This window comes from Lycium barbarum, chromosome 4 (genome assembly GCF_019175385.1).
Source record: "Lycium barbarum isolate Lr01 chromosome 4, ASM1917538v2, whole genome shotgun sequence".
Classification (NCBI taxonomy): domain Eukaryota; kingdom Viridiplantae; phylum Streptophyta; class Magnoliopsida; order Solanales; family Solanaceae; genus Lycium; species Lycium barbarum.
The window spans coordinates 47323860-47339361 of NC_083340.1; positions in this window are offsets into that span (position 1 = coordinate 47323860).

Consider the following 15502-nt stretch of genomic DNA (forward strand, 5'->3'; position numbering starts at 1 on the left):
TTAAGAGGAAGCATTTCCAGTGGGTAACAATGGCTATGCAAGTCATTGAGGTTTTAACTCGTGCACTGTGGTTAAATTTGTGATTCCACCAAATTTTAAACTTATCAGCATCAAATCAATAGGAACTCATTCTAATAGGAGGGCACTAGTTATATCAGGGAATTAACAGTTTTCTTTTATGTAAACGAAACTTTCATGCACAATTCATATAGTCGTTTCCCATAAATTTTAGATTGAGGCATACCTAACTAGGTGTTTTCAGCAGCTAGCATACAAAAGATCCAGTGTTTCCACAAGTGGAGCTTGGGGACAAGTTTTTGCGCGGATTGCCTTTCATATGGACTGGTCTTTAATTTTTGTCCCTAAATCGCTGGTCTTTATTTTTTGTCCCAACTTCTCATTTACTGAAAATTTGTGGGTCAAAGTACCCTTATTTGCTGGTCTACAAACATAGATTCTAAGTTCAAATCCCAGCAGAGTTTAAAAAAAAAAAAAAAACAATTTCGCACGGCATAGTTTCATTGTTCGGTATAGTTTTGTAGAAATTAAGTTATTCGACATAAGTTTATAGAAATTATGCCTATTCAGGTAAAGTTACATAGAAATTATGTCTTGTCTGGCAACTACATAGATGTTATGTCTTCCGGCATAGTTTACATATAAACAATGCCGGAAAGGGCATAGTTGCAATGCTACTTTGCCCGAATAGGCATAGTTTCTATGAAATCTTGCCTTGCGAATTTTTTTTTACTCTGCTGGGGTTTGAATCCAGAATGTCAAGGGTATTTCGGCCACTTTTTTATTACTTAAAGTGCCGAAGGGAAAAAATTAACGACCAGCAATTTGAGGGGCAAAAATTAAAGATCACCCTAAGATAGGCAATCGTGCGGGAAGGGTAGACTGTACGCAGATCTTACCCCTACCTTGGGAGATAGAGAAGATGTTTCCGATAGACTCTTGACTTAGATTTTCAGAAATTAGTATGATGATATAAATCTATATAGAATTTTCTCTTCATCAGATTTACAAAGAGGTTCTTTGGAAATGTGTTACTAATTATACAGAATTGTTTTTTCATGATGTTTCACTACTATCAGGACATTTCAACTATTGGAGAGTAATAATAATAACAACAATTGAATTAGTTCAAAAGGGGTCTTTAACAAAGAAATTAATCCAATTATTTGTAAATCTTTAACGTTTGAAGCAATGAATAATATTTAAAAATGTTGGCATGATAGTTAATAATAATCGAAGAACCGAGTAATAAAAGAGAGAGAAACTATTATTCAATCTCCTGAAAGAGTAATGCAAATTGTTTGAATATTGAACGAATGCTTGTATAATTGGATGTTTGCAGTGAACAATTGAGAGCAATGTTATATTCAGACTAAAAACTAAATGTGGTACAATTTAGGATAATGGGGTAAATATAGGGTTGACCTCACTAACTACCTTCCCTGACCCTACGAACGAATTTAGTTGTTAATGGCGTGGAGATTATGGACTCTTGACAAGATAGAGCAAGGTCCCTCAAATCTCGGGGGTTTAATTTTGGCATAGTCCCGACACTTTCAGGACAGGTTCTCAACTCAGTCCGAGAAGTGGAAAGGTTAAAGTCGAAAAAGCCACTAAGTTGTACCTCATTGTTTTAGCTGGAAAAGATGTCATAATTGGCATCTCATTGTGAGGATAGGTCAATAGGTGCAACAATCATTGTGACTCCTGAGATTTAACCATCAGCGTCTTTTCAATCTGACGCTCGAAAAACGTGTCGCACATGGTTGGGCCTATTTTCTGCTACTTTCCAAGGTAATGATGATGCCCTTTCCTATATAAACCGTTGACTAATCTCAGCTTCACTTATTTACTTTTCTTCCTTATCTTGTTTTGGAGATTTCTAGGCTTTGAAGAGTTTTCTCTTGAACATTATTTCGGTCTTTTTGCTAAGGTTTCTCTTTGTGGAGCTCTTCATTCATGTCTTCTACTCAACACTCTTCTTCCAGATTACCCGCTGCAAATTAGATGAACCCGTCGAGAATCATCCGCCTCCTGCCTCCACTGAAGAGTTGGTAGATGAAAAGTCTCAAACATTAGTATGGAGGAGAGGGAAATTCCCCATCGGTGAGTCCTCAAATGGTGGTCAAGACGCCAACGAAGAGGTTCTTATGGAGGGTTATCGCTCCTTTTACCCATGACTGTCAGAGCAATAATCAGGGTAGACCAGTGGATGAGTATCCTTCGTTGATACATGAAAAAAAATCTTTTAAGAGTCCAAGAGAATTATGGGTGGGTAGGGGGGATAAGGTCAGGGTGCGTGTGGCCCTGGAGAACACAAGCATTATGAGAAAAAATGAGGAAGAGAAGTAGGAAGAGAAGAAGAGGAAATAAGAAGAAGAGGAAGCCCGTACCAGTAAAAGAGCTTCAGCTGAGCCAAGGACAGTCTCCGAGACATCAATTGTTTCTGCTGAACGAGAGGACGTTGGGAGCCTGGTTCAAGCTAAGGAGCCTTGTGGTTATGACGCCCCGAAAGCGGCTAAAGGGAGGCCTCCTGTTACACCCCGTAAGAATCTGTGCTATTTTAATTAAGACAAGAAAGAATGAGTTAAGAAAGTTCAAGGAAAGTTAATCGAGTTAGTAAGAATATCGTTATATATATGGTTGCCTTAAGTATCCCGAGGTGACATCGTAACCTAAAGGATTTGAAATCGCGTTATGAGCGTATATGAGGTAATGTGAGTGCCCTTTTAAAGTATTTGAGATTATTAGTAATGATATAGAAGATGGATAAAAGATATGAATATATTTTTGCGATTGGAGTTTCGTCGAAGCTTCGTAAGTTCTCCAATTACGTTTAAGGTTATGGTGATTCTCCGGACCCTTCGAGACGTGTATGGATTGTTATGTATGTATATGGGTATGTATATGTATGTATAAGAGGTTACATGAGAGTTGAAAGAGGATTAGAAGATAAACGAATCTAAACAAAATGAATCGGAACAACTTCAGTAAAATCTCGAACCAGATTTTTAGCCCATATTGTTGGGGGCATATCTCCTAGTATATGAGGAGTTTTAAGGTGTTTCAAAAGCCTAAAATGAAGTTCATCGAGTCTAGTTTCCAACGCAACAAACCGCTCGTCAAAATGATATTTGGATAAGGAAATATGGACGATGCAATTTGGGCTGGCAGGGCAGCAAGTTTGGACCCGACCCAAACACTAATGTTTCGGCCCATGAGGCCCATTAACGTTAATATATATGGAAAATTCACTTGAGGGCTGATCATTTTCAGCTAATATCCTCCAAAAACATTAGAGAGAGAGAGAGAGAGAGAGATCCTAGGCTAAGGAAGCCATTTTGATCAAAATCCGAGCTCCGAATCCCGAAGCTCATGAAGAGAAAAACGTTGTACGTTGCGTTGCCTTCAATTTGAGATAAATATTGGTCTTGGGGGATGAAATTTTCGTGGTGGAGCTTCTGATAAGGTATTTATAAAATTCCTTTTATGTTATTAAAGTGTTTATTTAGAGTTTTAACGAATTAGAACGGAGAAAACAACATTATAAACTCGTTTGTTGTTTTGTTGAAATTTATGGGTGAGGGGCTGTTTTAATTGAAATTGATGGACTGATTTGAATTAATATTTTGGTTGTTGTAATCATGGATATGTGAGGAGAGTGAAGGAATTTAATGGTTAGAGTTGGAGTTAAATTGTTGTGGGTTGTTGTAAGGATTATAGAGATAATAATGTGGTTTTATTGCACATGAGTAGATGATGTGGTGTCGAGTGGCTGCTGTTGTATTTCCCTGAAATTTTCTGAAAATATTGCATGAAATAAGGTATAAGAAGTGCATATGGGCTGCTTGGTGTATTGCAAGTGTTCGTTAGAATTTCGGGCATCGTTATGTTACAGTTGGGGGCTATTTTGATATGTTGTTGGTCTTGTTGAAATAAAAGAATTGAAGATATGGTTGTGTCCATATGTTATTGTTGGTATTTCTGTGTCAACAGGAGAGCAATTGGAAATTCGGATAGACGAGTTTATAGGGGAAATGCTGCCCAAATTTTTGTAGACAAGTGATGAGTTAAAGATTGAATACCAAAAGCCTTATAGTTAACAATTGGTAAAAATGACCATTTGTAGGTTTTGGGCGAAACGGAGATTGAGTTTGGACAAGCGTGAGTAGCGCGAAAGGTATGTAAAGTTTATCCTTTCCTTCTTTGGCATGCCCTAGGTCTACTAGGTTGAGATTTCGGCCTCGGGGACCATCCTGCTCATCGTAACCCGAGATTAGTTTTCGTTACTATTCATTCAATAGAATTGAATTATAAAAGGTGCATTTTACTAGAAAAGTGGTTGGACTTCCAAAACGTTTACAAATGTAACCCGATCGTTCTAAAGCTTTCCTGGATGATTCCGTAGAGTCTAATGGGCGTGATTCTCGTCCGCCGCCTCGACTTGGCCCGAGGTGGGCCCGCTATCCCTGATGCCTCTCTTATTGTTCTGTTTGTCTTATTCCCGTACGGTAAGTCAAGGGAACTCATGGTTATTGTTCCGACTACTAAACGGGAGATATTTTATCTATCCCGAGACGGATTTTAATGATTATTGACCCAATTGTGGGGACCGAAACCCTGACATGTGATGTACGGCTTTAGCCAATGTACTCTTGTCCGGAGTTCGCAGGTAACTCCTGGTTATTATGCTGTTCACTATATGATAGGTGTTATGACCACCTTCATGAGCATTATAAAATGTTTTTGACATCTAAAGCGTTTTTAAAAATCTTACCCTGAGATTCTGGACAAACTACTTATTTTCTTTATTTTCCGATATACGATTTTGGTATACCTGAGTCCTGTGTGATGCATGATCCTGGCATGTGTGATTATGTTTGGAAAGTGATAATTTGGCATTTTGTCTGGTTATCTTCTGTGTTACCGAGTCCCGGGCCGGTTATGTGAATATGCGCATATGTGATATTGGCCGCTGGACCCTCGACCGCGGCGTGCCCGACATTGACTGCTGGACCCTTGACCGCGTCTGCCGCACTTGTGATTATGCCGACATAGACCGCTGGACCCTTGACCGCGGTATGTTGAACTTGTGATAGAAAATCGCTGGATACTTGACCGCGGTATGTGTGATTGTGATCGCTGGACTTATGGCCGCGGAAATTGTGCGTTGATTCTTCTATGTGTGTGAAACAAAGATGTTTTCCAAAAGAAAGCAAACATTTTGTCATCCCGATTGCCGTGTTGATTTCTCCGAAACTGCTTTTGCCTGTTGTACGCCGGAGACGACTCCTTAGTATGCTGGCTATTGTGCTCGCTTTCTATATATCGTATTTCAGTTGTGACTTTGCTTTCTGTGTTGTATGCTTTACATACTCAGTACATATTTCGTACTGACCCCCTCTTTTCGGGGGGCTGCGTTTCATGCCGCGCAGGTACTCCCAGGTGAGTTGAAGACAGTATAGAAGATGTTCCAGTGCAGATGGCAAGCTCCATTTGTTCCCGGAGTGCTGCCGAGTCTGAGTTGGTATGTTATGCTTTCTGGATTACGTTAGAGACTTTGCAGACAGCGTCGTGGGTATTGGTTGTCAGTCTGTAAGCGGCTCCGTCAGCCAAAATGTCGGTCTGTGTTATGTACTGAATTTTGTATGATTATTGATTCGTTATGCTTGGAAGCTACATGAAAGAATATTTCTGGAAAAAAAAATTTACGCTGTATTTCATCTCATTTGATTTGAAAAGTTTGACATGATTTTATGTGCAGCAAGAGTCTGAGGGTTCGCTCGGCCCTAGGTAAGGGTCGGGTGCCCATCACACCCTAGCGGAATTAGGGTGTGACACCTCCGATAGATGGCCCAGAAATGGTTAGGGGCGGTGAGTCTGGTCGTACTAAGACGAACACACAGAGAGGCCTAGCCAGCAGCCATAGGCATCGTTGAGCCAACCCCGATTGATCCCGGGGGATTGTTGCCCGAATCTTTGATTTTGAAGTCGGTCCCTCTTCGCGTGCACCACATCAGATCATAATAAGATCCTGAGTGGTGTGGATCTCTTGAGGTATCCCCTAGAGGTGGCTCAATATCTCGGAGGCCTACTTGGGCCTGAGGAGAGGGCAAGGCTTAAGAAGTATGACCTCGAGAGTCTGGTTACCAAAGCAATTAACTCTACTCTCCAGGAATGTTAACTATCCATTTTCACACTTTTTTTTATCGTATAATTTAATTTCCTATCATTTTTCTTTATGGATAGAGCAATCTCCTCGCGATTGCTTCCCTGATGGAAGCGCAAGGGTAGATAGCTAGGGTCACGACCCTTTCCGAAGATATTGATCAGTTTAGGGCTGAGGCTGGAGTACTTAGAGCCGATTTGGAGGAGGTTAAGGCCACAAATGAGGATCTTAAGGCCTATCATGTTAATAATAATCTCATTATGCCCGTCAGGCCATAATATCACCACTCTGCCCGGAACTAGATCCCATTAGGCCATATCCTCATCACACTGCCCGGAGCCAAATCTTATCGGGTCATAACCATATGAATAATCACAGAGTATAAGAAAGGATGTTCATAGATACATGAATCTCATATGCACACATATGATACATAAACAGTACAAGAAATGAATATATGCAACTCAATTATCACGAAGTTCATGAGATATTCAAAGTGATGCTCAAGCATGCGAATCAGTACTACATGTATCATATTAATTCAATAAAAGGATGCTCAAAAAATCAATTTAACAATCAAATAACATGGAATACTACACATAATAGCTAAAGTACCCAAACATGGCACCCGGTACCCACATCGGCGCTCGTCACCTCACGTATACGGTACCCACTTACCCTTAATACATTGCAATAGTTATTTAATTTGAGAATCATTCCCTCATCAAAGTCAAGGTCTTAACTTACCTTAATACCACGCTTTTGAACCACCTAGAATATCCTTCCCTTTCCTTAGAGCCTCCACACGCTCCTAGTCTATTAAAAAATGTACTCTATGGTGTTAAATAACTCTAACGATACCCATATCCTAATATAAAAGGGTTGGGTCAAAAATAAAGTCAAACTTGAGCTCCTGCTTTAAAATAAAAAATGTATTCTAATATTGAATTACCCATCCTGAGATTTCAAATCTAAAATCTCAAGTCAAACTAATCCAAAATCGACCTTTAATTACTTATTATTATTTCATAACCTAACCCAAAAATCCTAATTTCAATCCACTCAAATCTGCTAAAAATAGACATTACGATTCATAGATAATCAAAGTAAATACTTGGAATTAAGTTTAAATCACTTACCTAATAGTTCAATGTCAAAATCACCCTTTGAATCGCCTCAAAATCAAGCTCTTAATACCCTAAATTTGTTTTTGAACAATGGACACTGTTATTATTTCATAACTTGACTCAAAAATCCTAATTTCAATCCACCCAAATCTGCTAAAATAGACATTACGATTCATAGATAATCAAATTAAATACTTGAGATTAAGTTGAAATCACTTACCTAATAGTTCAATGTCGAAATCACCCTTTGAATCGCCTCAAAATCGAACTCTTAATAGCCTGAATGTGTTTTTGAACAATGACACCGAATTTGGAATTTAAAAACTGCTAGGTGATCCTCTATCGCGACCATGACCACTACTCTTAAAAACTGCTAGGTGATCCTCTATTGCGACCACTACTCCTGCGATTGCGAAGAATGGTTTGATGGTCCTTCCTCGCAAATGCGGCCACTGTTATACTTCGAACGATTTTGAGATTTTGCGTCATTGTGCCACAATTAGAATAGTCTAATCTTAAGAGGAGGTTATAGGACTACTTATATGGTTAATTAAGGTTTACATAAGTTTTAAGGAGATATTATAAGGATTGGAGGTCAAACAAATCGAAAAGAACGCGTTTTCGCGAAGTTTGGAGTTTGGGGGCAGTTTGCAGCCGCATGTGGAGTTTGTTGTGCAGCAAACTGACCGTAAACTTTCCATTTTAGGAAATCTCACTTCCCAACACCACCCCAAGATGAGGTGGAGAGATGCGGCCGCAAGTTGCCACTTGCTAGGCCGCATCTCCACCGCAAGTTGAGGCGGAGGGGCGGTCTAAGTTTTTTTTTTTTTTTTTTTTTTTTTAAAGTTCTAAAAGTCCCATTTCATATACTCACTTTCCATACTTCTCTCTATAACTTATAAGGGTGTTATTGAATGTTCTCCATCATCCCAAATCATTCCAAACCATCACAAGATAAGATCAAGCTCCAAAACCCTAAGCTAGTTCATGCAAAATGATTGTTCTTGCTTCTACTTGATGTTGTGGTGAATTTGGTCTTGGAGTAAGTTGTGTGAGGTGAATCTCTTCTATTATAAGGTATTCTCTTCATCTTAAACCTTATGTTGAGTTGATTTGAAGGTTTAGAAAGTCTTAAAATGAAGAGAATCATAGTAGAGAAGTTATAAGGTATTAAGTTTAAGTTGATGGCTATGGGTTGATTTTGAAAGGGAGTTTGGATTGATTTGAGTTTGATTTGAATGTAATCTCTTGACTATGGTAATTTTGATTTTGTTATTGTTGTTTGATAGCTTTTTTGGAGTTTGGTGGAAGTAGATGAAATAGGGGAAATGCTGCCCAATTTTCGCTAGCTCACCAATTACTTTAGTTTGACCTTATGAGAGTTTTCAAGACTTAACTCTAGAATGAATCATATTGAATATATATTTACAAGCTTAGGAAGATAGGCGTTGGGTATTTAAGGAAACGAAAAGGTATGTTAAGGTTTTCCCTTTCTCCCTTATGGCATGATCTATTTGTTACAAACTTATACGAAAGATATACACAATTACTCCATTCCTAGAAACACTAGAAGCTTATGGTTCTTGATGATCTTATGATATAATTGATCTTTGTCTCATGATTATTGATCTTTTCTTATGGTTATTGTTCCTTCAAGGTGAGATATGTTCATGATAATAGTTCCATAATTGTAATCGGAGGTTTACCGACCTTACGTCACTCCGATAGAGTCATGACATTTCTTTGAGCTCTCATGCATGCTTTATATATATATATATATATATATATTCTCACACTGAGCCACGCTATAATCTGCAGGGTACGACACCTATTGTGCACACTACTGCAGTTGGGTACGGATAACATCAAGCCTTATTATGGCCGGGTACGGTATTATGATATATGTATATGTATGAAAATGTTTTTTTAAAGGAAAGCATGCATGTTACAGGTTATTTCTGTTATCCCTTATTTCTTTCATATCTTTATGATGTTTATCTTTATGATGTTGTATATGTTCATGATAATAGTTTCATAATTGTAATCGGAGGTTTACCGACCTTACGTCACTCCGATAGAGTCATGACATTTCTTTGAGCTATATAGCTATATATATATATATATATATATAGCTATTTTCTCACACTGAGCCACGCTATAATCTGCAGGGTACGGCACCTATTGTGCACACTACTGCAGTTGGGTACGGATAACACCAAGCCTTATTATGGCCGGGTACGGATGACACCGAGCCTATATGGCCGAGTACGGTATTATGATATATGTATATGTAAATGTTTTTTTTAAAGGAAAGCATGCATGTTACAGGTTATTTCTGTTATCCCTTATTTCTTTCATATCTTTATGATGTTTATCTTTATGATGTTGTTATTCATACCTTACTTACTCAATACATTATTTGTATTGACGTCCTTTTTGTTTGTGGACGCTGCATCTATGCCCGTAAGTAGACAGGGAGATGGGTCAGACCCCTAAGTTGCTTCCTTAGCGTTTGTACAGGAGCGCTCCACTTGTTATGGAGCTGAAGTTCAGTTGGTAAGATTATTTTGTGTATATATATGGGCATGGCAGGGTCCTGTCCCGTCCTTATTATGTTATGCACTCCATGGAGAGTATCGTAGACAGATATGTACAGTTAGATATTCTGTGACCTTCTCGGTCCCTGTTGTGTTGTATCATTTCTTTGGTAGCTTTGTCGGCTTGAGTACTTGAGACCAGTTTGATGATGTATATATATGTATGGGCTTGCATCCCTTACTGTTTATGGCATTTAATAGTTAGCATGTATGCCCACTAAGGTATGATAATGAGATGCATGTATGTCATGTGGTGCTCGGTAGGTTAGCTCCGGGTGTCGGTCATGGCCTCCAGTTGGGTCGTAATAAAAGTGATATCAGAGCAGTTCGTCCTAGGGCTGTCTACAAGCCGTGTCTAGTAGAGTCTTATTTATGGGTGTGCAGTACACCACACTTATAAACAAGAGGCTACAGGACATTTAGGAAGATTGACCTTTCTTTCTCATCCTAGATCGTGCGATAGAGAAATGTTATGAGGATCCCCTTTTCCTAACTGTGCGCAAGTCAGTGGCAAGTAGGAGAACTGGACGGGTACCGCTTGCAGATGTAAAGAAGGGAGAGTCCCAGAATGAGTTTCCATCACGATCCTCTCATACTCCGCCCGTTCCAGAGGAGCATAGAGGAGCCCTAGCCCTGGCTCCAGCTCCAGCACCCCCAGTTCCTCCACCAGATGCCTCAGGGCGGGATATGAGAGAGGCTATTCAGTTGTTGACCCAGTTAGTAGCCGCTCAATCCCAGCGACAGCGTACAGGTCATGGTGATAGGGCTGTTAGTGCCAGATTTTGAGATTTTATTAATTTAGACCCCCCAGAATTCTTTGGGTCGAAATCAAATGAGGACCCGTAGAACTTTATATATGGAACGTTGAGGACATTGTGGGTGATGCATGCTTCAGACACCGAGTCAGTGGAGTTGGCTTCCTATAGCTTACGAGATATTGTCATTCATTGGTATAAGACCTGTGTCATCTAGAGGGATTAATGAACCTCCATCCCTGTGGAGGGAATTCACAGATGCCTTCCTTCAAGATTATTTGCCGCCAAAGATTCGACAGGCTAGAGCTGATAGGTTCTTGAACCTTAGACTGGGGAACATGAGTGTTCAAGAGTATGGTCTTCATTTTAATTCATTGGTTAGATATGCTCCAGCTATGGTAGCTGACATGGGAGATCGTATTTACCGGTTTGTGAGTGGATTGGGACCACATTTGATTGATGACTGCCTGAGGGCCTCACTTCAAACAGGTAAGGATATTTCCTGCATTGAGGAACACGCTCAGAATCTTGAGGAGCGCCAGTAGCAGTGAAAGGTCGAGTGTGAGCATAATATGGGTTATAGTAAGAGAGCTAGATCTTCCGGTGTTATTAGTGAATTCAGAGGGGGTCAGAGGCAGCAGTATTCTAGACACTCGGGTCATTCAGCGCCTAGTGCACCTCCGCAGTTTGCAAGTCAGAGATCTGACCGACCTATTTATTCAGTATTAGGTCAGGGTGCTAGAGCCTTAGTATCTCAGTATAGAGGTGATTCAGGCTAGATGAGGCCACCTTTACCACGATGTGCTCAGTGTGGTAAGCTACATGCTGGACAGTGCTGATTGGGTTCAGATGCTTGTTAAGCCTATGGTCAGCAGGCCATATTATGCGTGAGTGTCCATCGAGAGGCGGTAGAGGTATAGTTCAGCCTACATAATCAGCAGTTGGTTAGTTATCATCTGTACGCCCTCCGGGGCAAGGTTGTCAAATATCATCAGGTCGTGGTGGAGGCAGAGGGGGAATGTCTAGCTCGAGCGGTCCTCAGAACCGCATTTATGCACTGGCCGGTAGACAGGATCTCAAGTCTTCGCCTGATGTTGTTACAAGTATATTATCAGTACCTTCTCATGAAGTATATGCATTGATTGATCCAGGTTCTGCATTGTCGTATGTTACTCCTCTTATCGCTGGTTAGTTTGGGGTGAAACCTGAGTCGATTAAACCTTTTGAGGAGTCTACACCCATTAGTGACCCAGTGATAGCTAGATGGGTATATAGAAATTGTGTGGTTATAGTCTGTGATCGTCATATTATAGCAGATTTGATTAAGTTAGATATGATAGACTTTGATGTTATTATAGGTATGGATTGGTTGGCTTCTTATTATGCTAATGATAACTGTAGAACGAAGATGGTTCTATTTCAGTTTCCAGGAGAACCAGTTCTAAAGTGGAAGAGTAATACAACATCTCTGAGAGATAGGTTTATTTCCTATCTCAAAGCAAGGAAGATGATTGCCAAAGATTGTATTTATCATTTGGTCCAGATTCAGGGTACAGAAGCAAAGCCATCGTCTCTTCAGTCTATTCCAGTAGTTAATGAATTTCCAGACGTATTTCCAGATGAGCTTCTAAGTCTTCTGCTAGAGCAGGAGATTGATTTTGCCATTGACGTACTACCAGATACTAAGCCAATATCTATTACTTCTTATAGAATGGTGCCAGCCGAGTTAAGAGAGTTAAATGACTTGCTTCAGAAAGATTTTATCAGGTCGAGTACGTCGTTGTGGGGAGCACCAGTGTTATTTGTGAGAAATAAAGACGGCTCCTTGCGAATGTGTATTGATTACAGGCAGCTAAATAAGGTGACCATAAAGAACAAGTATCCACTCCCGAGGATTGATGAACAGTTGCAGGGTGCTAAATAGTTCTCGAAGATAGATTTGAGGTCAGGGTATCACCAGGTGAGGGTTAGAGAGAAAGACATTCTGAAGACAACTTTCAGAACCAGATATGGTCACTTTGACTTTCGTGTAATGTCGTTTGGGTTAACTAATGCACCGACAGTACTTATGGATTTAATGAACAACGTATTCAGACCCTTTCTGAATCTATTTGTGATTGTGTTTATTAATGATATCCTAGTATATTCTCGATCTAAGGCAGAGCATGCAGATCATTTACGTGTTGTCCTTAAAGTTCTTCAAGCTCAGAAGTTGTATGCAAAATTCTCAATGTGAGTTCTGGTTGAACTCTGTGACTTTTCTGGGGCACATTATTTCAAATAAGGGTGTCAGAGTGGATACGCAAAAGATCGAAGCCGTGAAGACTTGGCCGAGACCCACAACATCCGTAGAGGTTAGCAGTTTTCTGGGTTTGGCAGGCTATTATAGGAGATTCGTAGAGGGTTTTTCTTCCATTTCTGCACCACTGACAAAGCTGACTCAGAAATCAGCTAAGTTTCAATGGATCGAGGCTTGTGAGTGCAGTTTTCAAGAGTTGAAGGACAGACTAACTTCAGCACCAGTTCTAACACTTCCGAAGAGGTCGGAGGGCTAGGTTATTTATTGTGATGCTTTAGGTGTTAGGCTAGGTTGTGTGTTAATGCAGCTCGGCAAAGTTATAGCTTATGCTTCAAGGAAGTTGCGAAAACATAAGAAAAACTTTCCGATCCATGATCTAGAATTATCCGCGGTGATTCATGCATTGAAGATGTGGAGGCACTACTTATATGGGGTACATATTGCTATCTCTACAGACCATAAGAGCCTTCAGTATATCTTCAAGCAGAAGGAGTTGAATTTGCGGCATAGGCGATGGTTAGAGTTATTGAAGGATTATTATGTTAGAAACACTAAAAGCTGATGGTTCTTGATGTTCTTATGATATTATTGATCTTTGTCTCATGATTATTGATCTTGTCTTATTGTTATTGTTCCTTCAAGGTGAGATATGTTCATGATAATAGTTCTATAATGGTAATCGAAGGTTTACCGACCTTACATCACTCTGATAGAGTCATGACGTTTCTTTGAGCTCTCATGCATGCTTTATATGTATATGTAACTATTTTCTTACACCGATCCGCGCTATAATCGGCCGGGTACGACACCTATTATGCACACCACTGCAGTTGGATACGGATAATACCGAGCCTTATTATGGCTGTGTACAGATGACTCCAAGCCTATATGGCCGGGTACAGTATTATGACATATGTATATGTATGAAAATGTTTTTTTAAAAGGAAAGCATGCATGTTATCTGCCTTAAGAGGCATTCAGATGTACATGTTATTTCTCTTATCCCTTATTTCTTTCATATCTTTATGATGTTGGTATTCATGTCTTACATACTCAGTATATTATTCGTATTGACATCATTTTTGTTTGTGGATGCTGCGTTCATGCCCGTAGGTAGAAAGGAGACGCATTAGAACCTTAGGCTACTTCCTCAGCGTTGTACAGGAGCGCTTCACTTGTTCTGGAGTTGCAGTTCAGTTGGTACGATTCTTTTGTGTATATATATGGGCATGGAGGGGTCCTTGTTACACCTCGGAAATTTCTCTGTGAACGTACAATGAATAGACCAATGAAGAGTATGAGTGTACGATGTCTTATTAAGAAGGGGATGACTACTTATGAGTTTTGAAAATGCGAAAGTCGCAAGTTTGCACTTCGGCCCAGTTGGTCGTAAAATAGAATACGGCCCGTAAAGTGGTTTACAAACCATAAACTGCTATCGTCTTTCAACATTCCAAAACTTCAACTTTTTTCCAAATGTCTAAATGGTTAAATACGACTCAGAATACGGACCGTAAATCGAAATACGACCCGTAAACTGTGACCGTAAACCACCATGACTCCAGCAAACCTTTCTGGTTCTGTTATGCTTAAATACAGTAATGAAAGACGGACTGTAAACCAGAATACGGCCCGTAAACTGGGTTTACGGCCACTGTGCACTTCGACTACTGTTCATAAAAATCAAATTTTAAGTTAAGTATAAGGGACCCTTTTTCATTCAATTCATTTCATTTTCACTCCACAGTTCAAGAAACATCTAGAATACTCTCTAATATTCATCCACAAGAGAATCAAAGGAAAATCAAGATCAACAACACCAAATCCATGAAACCAAGATTGTGAAACTCATCAAAGTTCACCTACACCAAGAAATTGCAAAGGAAGTGAAGTAGGGTTTTTGGAATAGAAGAGTATTGCTACTCAAGACTCGTTCCTACCACATCTAAGGTAATTTTTATGACTTTCTCATGATGATTGAAGTATTTATACGTTGAAACACTTGGATTATAGAAGAGTGTAGTAAATGGGTCATAAAATGTGAATAGTGCCATAGTTGGATGATAGTTGGATTGAATTATCAATGTTGATGAGTTGGGAGTATAAATATGTTATAGATGACGTGTAGACCATGAAATAGGTGTGATGTATGAGAAAATGTGATGATGTGCTAAAACCCATAAATGTGGAGAAATTGGGGGAAAATGGTGGAATGTGGTAAACGTAGATAAATGACGATTGTTAATACGATATTGTGAGTGTTGTTGTGAATGTTTGGTAGTTGAAATGAATCATAGGAAAAGTAGTAGAAACAAAGGAAATGCTGGTTTCCCTAGAAATAGTAGTGCGTTCTTCTCGTCGATTGACTAACGATGGTACGAATTCTCTCTTGAAGGTAGAGACGTGACATCAAAGGAAATCAAGGAAACGATAGCATAGCTAAACGACAAAGGTATGTGAGGCTTATCTTTTCTTTCAAAGGAATGAATCCTTCAAGTCTTATATAATCCTTCTACAAAACGAAGCCTATGAGTCCT